At 47.0% G+C, this 16,248-nt stretch overlaps 1 long non-coding RNA gene across 1 annotated transcript; it reads left to right on the top strand.

Annotated features, from left to right (window-relative positions):
- The first annotated feature begins 39 nt into the window (after positions 1-39).
- On the top strand, positions 40-5,290 carry LOC103795429 (uncharacterized). The gene is made up of 2 exons (XR_622994.5): positions 40-379; positions 3,280-5,290. It is a non-coding gene; the product is annotated as an uncharacterized LOC103795429 (long non-coding RNA).
- The last annotated feature ends 10,958 nt before the right edge of the window (positions 5,291-16,248 follow it).

Here is a 16,248-nt window from a genome sequence, read left to right as displayed (position 1 = left end):
GGAGGGAGGGAGCTTCCCCGCTCTGGGAACAGCCCATGCGCGGATGCGGGACTGATGATCGCCCAGGCGGCTCTGGAATTCCCTCAGGGGGTGGAGAGGAGGGACCTGGGGACCTCTGAGTTTCCAACGACCCTCCATTCCAGTTTCCTACGATTCCATTGCTTCCTAAGAAACTGCCTGGTGACTTGGAGCCTGCCCCAGGCCTTGGGCCCCAGTCCGGACCCGGGGAGCCCCGGGGCAGGAGTCGGCGGGGACCCAGCGCGTCCTGGGGCAGCGGGGACCGGGAAGATGTCCCCGCCAGCCTGCGGAGCCCCGCTTCTCAGCGCTCCTGAGTAGCAGTTCTGGGAGGGAGAGGCGTCGCGTTGCAAGAAAGCTGTTGGTAATAAGCGGAATTGGGTTTTAATGGGGTTCGCATAGATAGAACAGAAATCAAATTAGGGCCTAATTGGCATGCAGCAGGCAGCCAGAGCCGCGGCGGCGCGGCGGGCCCGCTGGGGCCGAGCAGCGCAGCCGCCCCCGGGACTCCGCTTCCCGCCTGCGGGAGGCCTGGGCGCGCGGGGACCCCTCCAGCGGCGACTCCCCGCCCGTGCCCGGCCCCGCCCCTGCGTTTCTCCCTGGAGAACCCCGGCACAGTCTGGGAACCAGCATCCCACTACAGCCCCGTCCCGGGCAGCCGGGGAGGGGGCCTTTGACCTTGACCCCGCTCCTTGAAAACGCTGGAGCCGCGGAGAGCAATCAGAGCTTGGCGTTGGCTTGGTTTGTTTTGTTTTGATTTTCCCTATTGATGGCAAAGAAAAAAAAAGCGTGGGGAGGTGGCCTGGGGCAAGAGGGGGACAGGAGAGGGGAAAGAGTATTGGCAAAAGGAAGTGAACACCCAGTGCGTAATAATGGGATTGATAACACCAATATTGGGTGCCGACTCTGGGCCAGGTCCTGAGCTGGCAGGTTGCAGGGATTTACAGCATGACTCCTGTGAAGTTTGGTACTCCTCTTTCGATCTCACACCTGACGAACTTCAAGGACAGAGACGTTTAGTTGTTTCTCAAAGGTCACTCAGCAAGCACACCGTGGTGCTTACGTTGCAACCCAAGGCTGGAGGACTCAGTAATACTTGTAACTGTTTATGCCACTGACACGTGAACGTCTTTTTGTAAATTATTTTTTGTTATTTATTTATTTATTGAGATGGAGTCTTGCTCTGTCGCCCAGGCTAGAGTGCAGTGGCCCGATCTCAGCTCACTGCGACCTCCACCTCCTGGGTTCAATTGATTCTTCGGCCTCAGCCTCCCGAGTAGCTGGGATTACAGGCGCCCACCACTGCACCTAGCTAATTTTTATATTTTTAGTAGAGACGGGGTTTTCACCATCTTGGCCAGGCTGGTCTCGAACTCCTGACCCCGTGATCCATCCGCCTCAGCCTCTCAAAGTGCTAGGATTACAGGCATGAGCCACCACACCCAGCCTATTTTCTTTATTATTATTTTTTGAGACGGTGTCTCACTCTGTTGCCCAGGTTGGAGTGCAGTAGCATGATCTTGGCTTACAGCAACCTCCGCCTCCCGCGTTCAAGCGATTCTCCTGTTTCAGCTTCCCGAGTAGCTGGGACTACAGGCACATGCCACCACGTCCAGCTAGTTTTGTATTTTTAGCAGAGATGGGGGGTTTCACCATGTTAGCCAAGCTAGTCTTGAACTCGTGACCTCAAAAGATCTGCCAACTTCAGCTTCCTAAAGCATTGGGGTTATAGGAATGAGCCTCCATGCCTGGTCCTATTTTTAATTTATTTTTATTAGAGACGAGGTTTCGCTATGTTGCCCAGGCTGGTCTCGAGCTTCTGGTCTCAAGCCATCCTCTCGCCTCTGCCTCCCAAAGTGCTAGGGTTACAGGCATGAGCCACCACGCCCGGCGTCTGTTTTTTTGTATTTTTGTTTTTCTTCTTCTTATCTACTTTTAAGAGCACTTACAAGATTCTCATAGACTGATGGTGCCTTGGTTTTATTGTTAACAATTCAAAAAGTTTTGTGATGGCATTTTTCCCCAATGTTTTACAATTCAGATTTTTGCGATATCAGAAGAATTTTATTTTATATCTGCCCCCTTTTCCTGTAGTGTCCTTGGAAGTCTTATAACTCCACAGACCACGTACTTCCTGTGCCAAAGAGCACTCCTAGTCTTTGGGAGAATAGAAACTGAGAGAAGCAAAGAGAGATCTCCACCTTTCCACAGTGAGCAGAGCAGCAGTAGTGATGCCGGGCAGGCGAGCCCCAAAGTGCAGCTTAGCCCCCTGAGTTCTTGGCTTTGCCCAGGAAAGAATTCAAGGGCAAGCCAGAGGGAGAAGAAAAACAGCTTTATTGATGAGGCTGTGTTACAGCGCCGTGACCGCTCCTACAGAGCAGGGGTACCCCACAGACAGAGAGCAGCAACTCAGGGCCATTTTGCAGTCGTATTTATACATACTTTTAATCGCATGCAGATTAAGGGGTGGTTCATGCAGAAACTTCTTGAGAAGGGGTAGTAATCATTGGGGCGTTGCCATGAAAAGGGGCGGTAACTCGCAGGTGTTGCCATAGCAATGATAAATTGACGTGGCACACTGGCGGGCGCGTCTGATAGAAAGCTGCTTTTGCCTGGCCCTGCTTTAGCTAGTCCTCAATCTGGTCCCGTCTCTGAGCCCCACCTCTGGAGTCGAGTTCCACCTCCTACCTCAGTAGGAGTGAATAACTTGGAAGGATACTGTAGCAACTTTCGAGCATCCCTATATAATATGTCCACTCATCAAACAATTCTTCAAGGGATGCATTTTAATCCTCCCCTTTTTTAAATTTTTTGAAACAGAGTTGTGCTCTGTTGCCCAGGCTGGAGTGCAGTGGTGCCGTCTCAGTTCACTGCAACCTCTGCCTCCTGGGTTCAAGCGATTCACCTGCCTCAGCCTCCCAAGTAGCTGGGACTACAGGCTGCACCTCCACGCCCAGCTAATTTTTTGTATTTTTAGTAGAGATGAGGTTTCACCATGTTGGCTGGGCTGGTCTCGAACTCTTGGCCTCAAGTGATCCACCCACCTTGGCCTCAAAGTGCTGGGATTATAGGCCTAAGCCACCAAGCCCAGCCTTTAATCCCCATTTTTAAGGCTCAGAGAGGCACAGTGACTTACCCAAGGTCAGACAGTGACTCCATGATAGAACTGGTACCCAAACTCAGGTATGTCTGACCCCATATCCCACGTTATTTTCTTGGCACTTTGCACATGGCACTAAACAGTGATCCCATCATCTCTTTCAGGAAGCACCAAGAATTAGCGTGATCTCTCAGCAATTGGGAGTCAGGACGTGTTGCTTCCATCCAGGCTACAAACCAATGTTTGTCATCTTTGGGATACACCAGTGTGAAGGAAACCTGGAATACCAGTACTGACCATTTCAAGCCTGATCTGTCTCTACATGGGATCAGCTATTTCTTGGTGGCAGCTGGCTGAGAACATTCTAGGGCAGCATTTCCAGTGCATATTTCAGGAGCGTGTTCAGAATTGTTTATGAGATCATAGGCTCTATGAGCAAATGAACTGGGGAAGACAGGGATCAATTGACCAAGTTAATTAAAGCTGCTTCCTTACAGCAGGAATTTTCAGAGCATTTAGTGTGTTCACAGGGATGTGAATCTCCAGGAGGATCAGTAGTAAAAAGCATTTTCCAAATATAATTATTCATGGAACCCTCTCGTAGAACACTGTGCAGGCAGGCATGTGGTTCCATGGAACACACTTTGGGAAACATGACCAAGTGTGTTCTGAACTCAGCCCTTCAGAGTTCCGGATGGGACGGGAGGTGGAACCTGTCCTCTGCATCAATCCTATTGTCTTCTTCCCTTAGGTGGGACAAGTCAAGGTCCTGTTCGTGGAGAAAAGCTTTCATGGTTGAATGAGGGAGTTGCAATTGTGTTTCTCCAGAGCATTGCTAGTTGCATTTTTCAATGAAAAGTTTTTATATTGCCGGGCATGGTGGCTCATGCCTGTAATCCCAGCACTTTGGGAGGCCAAGGTGGGTGGATCATGAGGTCAGGAGTTCAAGACAAGCCTGGCCAAGATGGTGAAACCATGTCTCTAGTAAAAATACAAAAATTATCTGGATGTGATAGTGGGTGCCTGTCATCCCAGCTACTCGGGAAGCTGACGCAGGGAATTGCTTGAACCTGAGAGGCGGAGGTTGCAGTGAGCCGAGATCATGCGACTGCACTCCAGCCTGGAAGACAGAGCGAGACTCTGCCTCAAAAAAAAAAAAAAAAAATTCACATTGTGTCCTTATGGCTGTCCAGAGCCTCCTGGGTATCTGAAGACTTACAGGCTAGTGAAATTATACTCAGAGATGCATGCAGCATGTTTAGCACTCAGCCAATGGTGGAGTTAGTGTTGGGGTTAGTGTTGTTGGTGATGTCATTAGACCCGGTTCCTGCCCTTGTGGAGCCCATCGTCTGGTCAAAAGAATAAACCACAGACCCTGCCACTAAATTTAAAAAAAAAAAAACAGCTGGGCAAGGTTAAAATGGCCAGGTATGATTAAAATGGCCGGGCGTGGTGGTGCATGCCTATAGTCCCAGCTAATCAGCAGGCCGAGGCGGGAGGATCACTTGAGCCCAGGAGTTCAAGGCTGCAATGAGCTAGGATCCCTCCTCTGCATTCCAGCCTGGGCAACAGAGCAAGCCCTCATCTCTTAAAATAATAAAAGAATAAAATAAAATACACACACCCAACATGATAAGTAACAGCGCAGCTTGATACATCTGCAACAAAGCCCAACTGCAAATATTTTGGAAGCATAGTTATTCTATTCCCCCAAGCACATTTAAAAATCTTTATTAGATTTTTAATTATAAAATTAATACAACACCCCTTGTTAAAAATAAGAAAAAAGCACTTTAGAAAGTAGAAAATAGAAAGCAAAAAGTTTCTCTCTTCACGCTTCGACTCCACCCTCCCCAGAGGTAATCAGCGTTAATGCGGCATGGACCCTGCCAGACATTTTATGCACAAACAAACATGTAAATATGGGATTTTCTTTTTACCAAAAAGTGGGTCATAAGATACACACTGCTTGTAACCTACTTTTTCACTTAACTATATGCTGTGGACCTTTTCTTTCTAATATGCCCAGATCAATCTCCCTTCCTACTCCCCACTAACTCTGTAAACCACAAACTCATCCCTGGGGCATAGGATAACTGGCCCGTTTTGTGAACCTTTAAGGAGGAAAAAGCTGTGAGAGCTGGCTCATCTATTAAACATCTACTGTATGACAAATGCTTGTTCTTGGGGATGGGGACAGATGGAAAAGTGTTCAGATGGAGGGAACAGCATATGCAAAAGCATACAGATGGGGTCGGGCATGGTGGCTCATGCCTGTAATCCCAGCACTTTGGGAGGTCGAGGCAGGCAGATCACTTGAGGTCAGGCGTTCGAGACCAGCCTGGTCAACATGGTGACACCCCATCTCTACTAAAAACATAAAAATTAACCGGGCATGGTGGCGCATACCTGTAACCCCAGCTACTCAGGAGGCTGAGGCAGGAGAATCGCTTGAGTCTAGGAGGCAGACAGAGGCTGCAGCGAGCTGAGATCCCGCCACTGCACTGCAGCCTGGGCACCAGAGTGAGACTCCATCTCAAAAAAAAAAAAGAGAAGTGTGCAGGTGGGAAATAGCATAGGAAATGTAATTCTTTCTTTTCAATGCCTGAAGGCCACTGCGTTCCATGCATCTACCACAATTTATTTGCCCAGTCTCTTTCCTGTTGAAATGCTTTTTATGAGAGACTGGAATGTTGCTAGCCTGGTGTGGTCAAAGGCTAAGCACCTGGAGGGCAGTGGGTCAGGTCTCTTTAGGTCTCCAGCATCCCACGCCCTGTGTAGACCATGACTATTACATTTATCAGCCAATTTCATGGTTGCTTCCAAAGGCGCTTTGACCTGGAATCACCTGAGGTGACACTCTTTAACTTAGAAGCACACAGTCAAATGGCTAAACTTGGCGACACAAATGAGTGACTTGAGCATGTCACCAGCCACTTGTCACATTCACTCACATACTCAAGGGGTCCGTTGTACTGCAGTTAGCTGGTTAGCTGGCATTTGTCAGGCTCTCATGAATTGCTAAAATATAGCAATGATGGCAGTAGATGAGATCTAATTGCAAGGGCAAATATTTGTTCCTGTGGACAAGGAAATAGGGAAGAGAGGCCCCTTTCAGAGTTTCCCAGGAGGCGCAGTGGCTCACACCTGTAATCCCAGCATTTTGGGTTGCCGAGGCAGGTGGATCATTTAAGGTCAGGAGCTCAACACGACAAAACCCTATCTCTACCAAAACTATAAAAATTAGCCAGGCGTCGTAGCGCATGCCGGTAATCCCAGAGACTGGGGAGGCTGAGCCAGAACAATCGCTTGAACTGCAGAGGTTGCAGTGAGTCAAGATCATGCCACCGTACTCCAGCCTGGGGGACACAGTGAGTGACTCCATCTCAAAAAATAAAAAGTTTCCCAGGGGGGCAGTGAGGAATTAGAAAGTCATCATAATCCATCATAATTAGATCTTCAAAATGAAACTTGATTGGCGGAAATCAGACACTCATCCTGTCTTGACGCTCTAATCTCACGGACTTGACGAGACAGGTCTTCCTGAAGTTCCAGCACTTCAGTTCCTCACAAGGAGGCCCAGAGATGCTATTAAAAAGCCCAAATAGCTAAGATTCTCCAGAATCAGCACATCCATACAGAAGACCTTAAATCAGCCGACTCTGCGGGCTTTCGGCTTTGGTGCTGGTGTGCAGCGCTTTTCAATTGTCTGCATTTAGTTCCTTGAGTGCATCTCGTATGCTGAGTGAGATCTTTATCCTCTGTCGCAGGGGTGATGCGTGCTGGGCCTGCTACCATGGAGTCAGTCCTGGCCACATAAAGACATCAGCAGCTCGACAAGGCTCTTTCAGCCCCTGCCCTGTGCTGCTGTGTGGGCTGAGGATGCCAGAGCCACTGGGTCATTCACCTGTCCTTGGATGGGGCTGCCTCTTTTCCCATTTTAGCTATGTCCTTTCTGTCATCACAATTCAGCAAGTGGCTGTTGATACGTAGTGGACAGATCCACTGGTCTGGGGGCTGGTCTCAGCTCTGCCACTTGTTGCCAGGTGCCCTTGGGCACATCGTTAGAGCTCTCAGAGCCTCCAGTAGAAATGGAAATGAGAAAACCTCTCAAGATCCTTGAGAGGGTGAAATGATCTAGAGAAAGCAGAGACCTAGGCAAGTCCATGACTGGTTCACAATAGCATGTCCTGTCTCCAGCAAAATCCACGCCATCAAGACATCTGACACAGGCCAGACGTGGGGACTCACACCTGTAATCACAGCAATTTGGGAGGGTGAGGTGAGAGGATGGTCTAAAGCAAGGAGCTCAAGACCAGCCTGGGCAATATAGCAAGACCCCATCTCTAAAAAAAAAAAATACAAAAAATTAAATTAGCTGGGTATGGTGGCTTGAGCCCGTAACCCCAGCACTTTGGGAGGCTGAGGTAGGAGGACGATTTGAAGCAAGAAGTTCAAGACCAGCCTGGACAAGATAGCAAGACCCCATCTCTACAAAAAACTACAAAAAATAAAATTAGCTGGGCATGGTGATGCACACCTATAGTCCTGGCTACTTGGGAGGCCAAGACAGGAGGATTACTTGATCCCAGGAGTTTGAGGATGCAGTGAGCTATGATCATGCTATTGCACTCCAGCCTGGATGAAAAAGTGAGACCCCATCTTGAAAAAAATTAGACTCTGACATAATAATAGCAGTATTCATAAAAAACACTTATGGACACAATTTGAATGTATGGAAAACAACTTGAACTATATACTTAAAATGTACATTTTATGTCATCTGTTTTATACCTTTAATTTTTTAAGAGACAGTCTCGCTCTATCGCCCCAGGCTGGACTCAAAGTCTTGAGCTCAAGCTATCCTTCTGCCTCAGCCTCCTGAGTAGCTGGGACAATAGCTGTGTGCCACCTTGCCTGGCATACACCATAATTTTTTAAAAGAACAATCATTTACTGAACAGTTATTACTTTGTTTTTTTGAGACATGGTCTCATTCTGTCACCTAGGCTGGAGTGCAGTGGTGCAATCTCAGCTCACTGCAACCTCTGCTTCCTGGGTTCAAGCAATCCTCCTGCCTCAGTCTCCTAAATGGCTGGGAGGACAGGCACCCAATAGCAAGCCTGGCTAATGTTTGCATTTTTAGTAGAGATAGGGTTTCACCATGTTGGCCAGGCTGGTCTCAAACTTCTGACCTCAAGTGATCCACCCACCTTGGCCTCCCAAAGTGCTGGGATTACAGGCATCAGCCACCATGCCTGGCCCAATTATTACTTTCTTTTTTTTTCCCCCTCTGAGATGGAGTCTTGCTCTGTCACCCAGGCTGGAGTGCAGTGGCATGATCTCAGCTCACTGCACCCTCTGCTTTCCAGGTTCAAGCAATTATCTGCCCCAGCCTCCTGAGTAGCTGGGGACACGCACTACCAAGCCCAGCTAATTTTTTTGTATTTTTAGTAGAGATGGGGGTCTCACCATGTTGTCCAGGCTGGTCTTGAACTCCTGCCTCGTGATCCACCCACCTCGGTCTCCCAAAGTGTTGGGATTACAGGTGTGAGACACTACCTTTGGCCCAATTATTACTTTTAAATGGCAAAAACCGGAATTACTTTTGCACCAACCTAATACTCCATGCTAAGAGTACCTGCATTTAATCCTCCAACGACTCCAGCAGGTGGGAGACATTGTGTCCATTTTAAAGAGGGAATGATTTCCAAGCAGCCACCCAAGCTGGCAAGCAGCAGAGTTGGGAGTCAAACTATGTTATCCGACTCTGAAGTCCACGCTTTAACCTTGACATTTTAGTGTCATTTTTTTTTTGCCAAAAGGTGGTACTGTCGGGTTCCTACTGGATCTATCAAAGCAGCAGCTCCATTCACACATGCAATCATTTGACTTCGTGAGTACCTGCTCAGTGCTAGGGACTACGTTACCTTCCAAGGAGACAAAGATGAATGACACTCTAAGGGTACTCCTATCACAGGCTGAAGCAGCAAACAGGCAGGGGAATCAACACAATAATTCGTCCTTTAGGAGCCAAGAGAGCGATCAACAGAGGACCAGAAGGAGGGAAGTCTTCACAAAGAAAGGAACATCTGAGCTGAATTTTGTTTTGTTTTGTTTTTTGTTTTGAGACAGAGTCTCCCTCTGTCACCCAGGTGGAATGTAGTGGTGCAATCTTGGCTCACTGCAACCTCTGCCTCCTGGATTCAAGCAATTCTTCTGCCTCAGCCTCCCAAGCAGCTGGGACTACAGGCGTGTGCCACCATGCCCAGCTAATACGTTTTATTTATAGTAGAGTCGAGGTTTCACCATGTTGACTAGGCTGATCTCGAACTCCTGGCCTCAAGTGATCTGCCAGCCTCAGCCTCCCAAAGTGCTGGGATTACAGGTGTGAGCCACCACACCTGGTCTCTGACCTGAATTTTGCAGTGTGCAGATGACTTTTTCCAGGAAGCAGAAAAGAATATGGCATTGGCAAGGGCACGTGGCTGAGGAGGTGTGGCTAGCCTGTCACCAGAGCACACAGGAGCTCAGAGAAAACAACTGAAGAATTTGCTGGAAAGATAGCCAGGGACCAACAATATAAGCAAAGAAGGCTGAATGGTATCTTGTAAGCACTGGGAAGACTCCAGGATTTGGGAGCCAGAGAAATGACCAGAATGTATTTGTACAGCAATGAGGGAGAAGTTTCCAGTTCACTTTTTTTTTGGGGGGGGGCGGGGTTATGGTAAAAATAATATAACTGAAATAACTCAGTGTTCATCAACAGATGAATAGAGACATAACATGTGGTATATCCACACTGGATATGCTACAATGGAATGTTATTCAGCCATAAAAAAAAATGAAGTATGAGACATACTACAGCCTGGATGATCCCTGGAAACATTTGGGTAAGTGAAAGAAGCCAGTCATGGTAAACCGTATATTGTGTGATTTCATTCACATGAAATGCCCAGAGTAGGCAAGGCGCGGAGACCGAAAGTAATTAGTGGTCGGATGTGCTGGACAGGAAGGTAGGGGAGTGGGAATTTCCACTAATGGGTATACAGTTTTTTGGGGGAGGTGACAGAATGTTCTGGAATTAGATCTATGCACAACATTGAGAATATATTAAAAACCACTGGATCGTATGCTTTAAAAGGGGGAGACATTTATAGCGGATGGATTATATCTCAATAAAACTGTTATTAAAAAACAACATAACCATATTAAATAAAAGTTTGAAAAATAGCAGTCACCCATACTCCTATGCTTCCCAGCAAACACACTATTTTCCATTTCCTTCTTTGTCCCAGCTCATATATATTTTATATGTACCATATCAGAGGCTATCATTTTTCTACTGTTTTTTTAACTTTGAATTTCATCACAGACAATTGTCCACATTCCCCTGAGGGTTCCATAATTGTTTGCAGACCTGCGTTTTCGGAAGATGAATGAACTCGCTCAATAATTATTTTTTTGAGCACCTGCCAGGAGCCAGAAACTGGGCAAATCCCAGTTTTGGGGGAGGTTATTTTCTGGTGGGGGAGAAAGACAGCAAAATAAGACAATGAATGAACAAGATAATTTCATTACCCCACAGTGCTGGGATTACAGGTGGTTGATGCCTGTAATCCCAGAACTGTAGGAGGCCAAGAAGGGAGGTTCACTTGAGGCCAAAAGTTGGAGATCAGCCTGGGCAACATGGTGCAATCCCGTCTCTATATTTATTTATTTTTGAGACAGAGTCTTGCTCTGTTGCCTAGGCTGGAGTGCACTACAACCTCTGTCGCCCAGGCTCAAGAGATTCTTCTTTCTCAGCCTCTGGAGTAGCTGGGACTACAGGCATGTGCCACCACGGCTGGCTAATTATTGTATTTTTAGTAGAGACGGGGTTTCATCATGTTGGCCAGGCTAGTCTCGAACTCCTGGCCTCAAGTGATCTGCCTGCCCCAGTCTCCCAAAGTGCTGGGATTACAGGCGTGAGCTACTGAGTCCAGCCTTATGTTTGTTTATTTAAACAAACTTAGTGAAGAGTATGACCTGAACAAAAATCCACAGGGAAATGAGACAGGGAGTCACTAGAAAACTCAAGGCATGGGGAGAACTTGAGGAAAGTGGTCAGGGGTGGAGGTGACTCGAGCTGAGACTCACATGGCAAGAAGATGCCAACTCTGTCAATATCCGAAGGGAGGTGTTCTAGGGAGATGATACGGCAAGTGCAAAGATCCTGAGGCCGCTACGAGCTTGGTGTGTTTTAAGAACAGTAGGCATATGGGTCACCATACTAAAGGAAGATTTGGGGAAGGAAGGAGAACTGTGGCTATGAGGCCACGTCAAATCACTCGAGGCTACCATGAGCATCACAGCAGCCCGCAGCAGGGACCCAGACAGTCCCAGTTGTCATGGCCCAGCCCTAGCATGGTTGTCAAAGGCACCTTCCAGCCTGTGCTTGGGCAGGAACCCAGAGGTCCGGAACTCAAGGTTGGCCCCAGGTGAGAGCCAGGGCCCACCTCCCACTTGGTGCTTAGCTTTTGTGGGAGCCCAGGTGATTTCCAGCACAGCCACAGAAGGCCACGCCCAGAGATCCCTGGAGGCCTCCCGAGCCTAGCTACTGTGTAGGCAGAGCAGCAAGTGCCAACCTGACAGCTGAGGGCAGCCCAGCCCTGCCTCGCTGCCTCCCTGCCTGCACATCAAACATCAAAGTGACAGCATTCCTGGGGCATCCGCTTCCTCTAGTCTCAACCCCGAGAGCTGGCACCATGTTCCCCAGTGCAGAGACCCTGCCACCCACTTCCCGCCAGATGCTCCCAGGCTGGGCTTTGTAACTCCCTCCCCTCTCAAATCACCAGCTTGCTTCGGAGACAGGCCAATCAGGGCCAGGTCCCCTGTGAAACTCACAGCTCCCCGATCTCTGCCTTGTAACATCATTTTTCAATTGAATCTTCGGATTCCCTACTTAATAGCTGTCTTCTTTTGACGGCAAGCCCCATGAAAGCAGGAACTATGGATCCATAGCATTTAGTATGGAATAGAGTGCCATTCACCTAAATATAAGGCAAGCCACATATGTAATTTATTTATTTTTTATTAAAAAAAATTTTTTTTTGAGACAAGAGTCTCACTCTGTCGTTCAGGCTGGAGTACAGTGGCGCGATTTTGGTTCACTGCAACTTCCGCCTCTTGAGTTCAAGTGATTCTCCTGCCTCAGCCTCCAGAGTAGCTGGGACTACAGGCATGCACCACCACACCTGGCTAATTTTTGTATTTTTTGTCAGATGGGTTCTTCACATGTTGGCCAGTCTGGTCTTGAACTCCTGACCTCAAGTGATCCGCCCACCTTGACCTCCCAGGGCTGGGATTACAGATATGAGCCACCACTCCCAGCCAAGAAGCTCATTTCAACTTTAACGTCTCATTTAAATATTATTGGCTGGGCATGGTGGCTCACACTTGTAATTCCAGCCCTTTGGGAGGCTGAGATGGGTGAAGAGGTCAGGAGTTTGAGACCCACCTGGCCATCATGGCGAAACCCTATCTCTACTAAAAGTACAAAAAATTAACCGGTATGGTGGCACGTGCCTGTAGTCCCAGCTACTCAGAAAGTTAAAGCAGGAAAATCGCCTGAACCCGGCAGCCAGAGGTTGCAGTGAGCCGAGATCATGCCACTGCACTCCAGCCTGGGTGACAGAGTGAGACTGTTTCTCAAAAACAAACAGATAAATATTATTGCTGTGATGAGAACAACTTCCTGTGTAGATGAAGTAGAAAAAGGTACCCATAGTAATGGTAATGAGGACTATCCTATTGTAAGTCTTCACAAAGACTCAGGACACTGGGCCCCTTCTAAACATCAGTGAGATGAGGGAGGTGAAGAAGTTGAGTTGAAAAAATAAAAAAACAAAAGTGATTTCTTGCTTGTAGCATTTTTACTTGTGCATATCATCCCTGTAATATTTCTTCTTCCTTTTTTGTTAATGGCTTGGGGGTTTGAACACTGTTTTGTTCAGCCACACAGGGAAATGTTTAATGAATCCTTGTGAATATTCATTAAATGCTGTTAATATTTTCTGGTGGGGGAGGCCCCGCTGCCCATCTAGCGGGTCTCCGAACGGCAGCGGCAGGGGAAACAGCCCACCATTTGATTTGTGCTATTTGTTTTCCATTTCAATTGCCCTATTTTCTGAGACCTCGGGAGGTTTGCAAGGGGCCAAGGGTGGAGGCAGAGCTCACTTCCTTTCCTTCTCTCCCTAGACTAAGGAAGGAGTTTTAGAGAGTGGGAGTATGAAGTTGAAGATGCATAAACGCTAAGACCCAGCAACCACCCTTCTTCCTGCGTATCTTCAAGAAACCCTCCTGCGTGCACAAAGAGATATGAGGGGAATGTTCACAGCAGCACTGCTTGGAATAGCAGCAAGGTGAGAAACAACACCAGTGCCCATTAGTGGGAGAATGGATTGATGTACAATGGTCATGCTATGGGATTACTATACAGTAGTGAAAATGAATGATAAGGCCTGTGTTAACACAGTTGATATGGTTTGGCTGTGGCCACAACCAAATTTCACCTTGAATTGTAGCTCCCATAATCCCCACATGTCATAGAATGGACCTGGTGGGAGGTAATTGAATCATGGAGGTGGGTCTTTCCTGTGCTGTTCTTGTGTTGTGACTAAGCCTCATAGGATCTGACAGTTTTATAAAGGGGAGTTCCCCTACACGTGTTCTCTTGCCTGCTGCCATGTAAGACGTGCCTTTGTTCTTCCTTCACCTTTTGCAAAGTGAGGCCTCCCCAGCCACGTGGAACTGTGAGTCCCTTAAACTTCTTTTTCTTTATAAATTACCCAGTCTTGGGTATGTCTGTATTAGCAGTGTGAGAACAGACAAATACTGTGGTTGAATCTTTAATAACTGTGGTTATTGAGATAGAATGTATATGTCATAAAATCGACTCTTCTGAAAGTGTACAATGCAGTGGTTTTTAGTATATTCACAAAGTTGTGCAACCATTGCCATAATCTATTCCAGAATATTATCACCATCCCCAAAATAAACCTTGTGCTCACTGAGCAGCCACTCTCCAGTCCTCCCTACTCCCAGCCCCAGGCAACCCCTAATCTACTTTCTGTCTCTATGGATTTGCCTTATTCTGGATATTTCACATAAATGGAATTGTATACTATGTGGTCATTTGTGTCTGGCTTTTTTCACTTAGCACAATTCCAAGGCTCATTCATGTTGTAGGATGTAGCAATACTTTGTTTCCTTTCCCAGCCAAATAATATTCCACTGTGTGGATATGCCACATTTTGTTTATCCACTTATCAACTGATGGACATTTGAATTGCTTCCACTTTTTAACTATTATAAATAACACTCTGGCATCCAGCAGGATATTTAAAGAAAAGAAAAAATATAAACAACATTGCTAGGAACATTCATGTGTGGGCTGCTGTGTGGACATACGTTTTATTTCTCTCAGGTATATACCTAGGAGTGGATGGGTCCTGCAGCAATTCTGTGTTACTTGTCAAGAAACTGCCAGACTGTTTTCTGAAGCAGATGCACCATTTTACCTTCCTATCAACAATGTACAAGATTCCTATTTTTCCATCTCCTTGCATGGTTGAAGCTTACATACACAGTGTAGAGAAAAAAAATCAAGTAGCAGAAGGATGCATTCAGTATGACCCCATTTCCACAAAGCTTAGAAACATGCAAAATGATACCAGATAATACACAGGTCTATACCATGCAGTTAAAGAATAAAGGAAGTAGTCAGGCCAGGTGCGGTGGCTCATGCCTGTAAGCCCATCATTTTGGCAGGCCAAGGGAGATGACTCACTTGAGGTCAGGAGTTTGAGACCAGTCTGTCCAACATGGTGAAACTCTATGTCTACTAAAAAAAAATACAAAAAATTAACTGGGCATGGTGGCAGGCCTGTAATCCCAGCTACTCAGGAGGCTGAGGCAAGAGAATCGCTTGAACACAGGAGGCAGTGGTTGCAGTAAGCCAGGATCACACCACTGCCCTCCAGCCTGGGTGACAGAGTGAGACTCTGTCTCAAAAAAAAAAAAAAAAAAAGTTGTGGGAATGAAAAACACCCAAATATGGGTCATGGTTCCCACTGGGGGTGAGAAGAACAATATGATCGGGGTATATGAAGATCTAGAACTTCCATTACATGGGCATTATTTTATTTCTTAAGCAAGTGCTAGGTCCAGGGAGTTTTAAAATTATTCTTTATTTTGGCCAGGCACGATGGCTCATGCCCGTAATCCCAGCACTTTTGAAGGCCGAGGCGGGCGGATCACAAGGTCAAAAGATCGAGACCATCCTGGCCGACATGGTTAAACCCCGTATCTACTAAAAAAATACAAAAATTAGCTGGGCATGGTGGCGCACACCTGTAGTCCCAGCTACTTGGGAGGCAGAGGTAGGAAAATTGCTTGAACCTGGGAGGCGGAGGTTGCAGCGAGCCAAGATCGCACCACTGCACTCCAGTCTGGTGCCTGGCGACAAAGCAAGACTCTGTCTCAAAAAAAAAAAAAAAATTCTTCTTTATCCCATGTTGTGTATTTTTTGTATTTCCTAATGAATGGTTGCATCTAAGTTTCTTTTTAGGTAGGGCATGTTTATACAGGCATATGTACTTATTCTGCAAGAATCTTGTGGAACGGGAGGGTTTCTCAGTTGAAAGTCTTCTGAGGATTATTGGGTCTGTTGTAATCTCCTGAGCACACAATTTCCCCTGCCCATCCTGGCAGTGGTGTGTGATGTAAAGAATATGGGCTTTGGGGATCTCTGTAAATGGAGAGGGCATAGCTGAAAGTAGCTATGGTGGTTTTAAATCCAAAACTTCATTGATACAGCTCCCTTTGTTTTATTTTATTTTATTTTTTGAGAGAGTCGCACTCTGTTGCCCAGGCTGGGAGTGCAGTAGTGCAATCATAGCTCACTGCTGCCTTGAACTCCTAGGCTTAAGGGATCCTCCCACCTCAGCCTCCTGAGTAGCTGGGATTACAGGTGCACACCACCCCATTAATTTTTTTCATGTATTTGTAGGGACGGGGTCTCACTATGTTGCCCAGACTGGTCTAGAACTTTTGGGCTCAAGTGATCCTCCTACCTCAGTGTGAGACTGAGA

The sequence above is a fragment of the Callithrix jacchus genome, chromosome 9, assembly GCF_049354715.1.
Source record: "Callithrix jacchus isolate 240 chromosome 9, calJac240_pri, whole genome shotgun sequence".
Classification (NCBI taxonomy): Eukaryota; Metazoa; Chordata; class Mammalia; order Primates; family Cebidae; genus Callithrix; species Callithrix jacchus.
The sequence above is the reverse complement of the archived record's forward strand: the minus strand, read 5'-3'. Positions and strand labels throughout refer to the sequence as shown.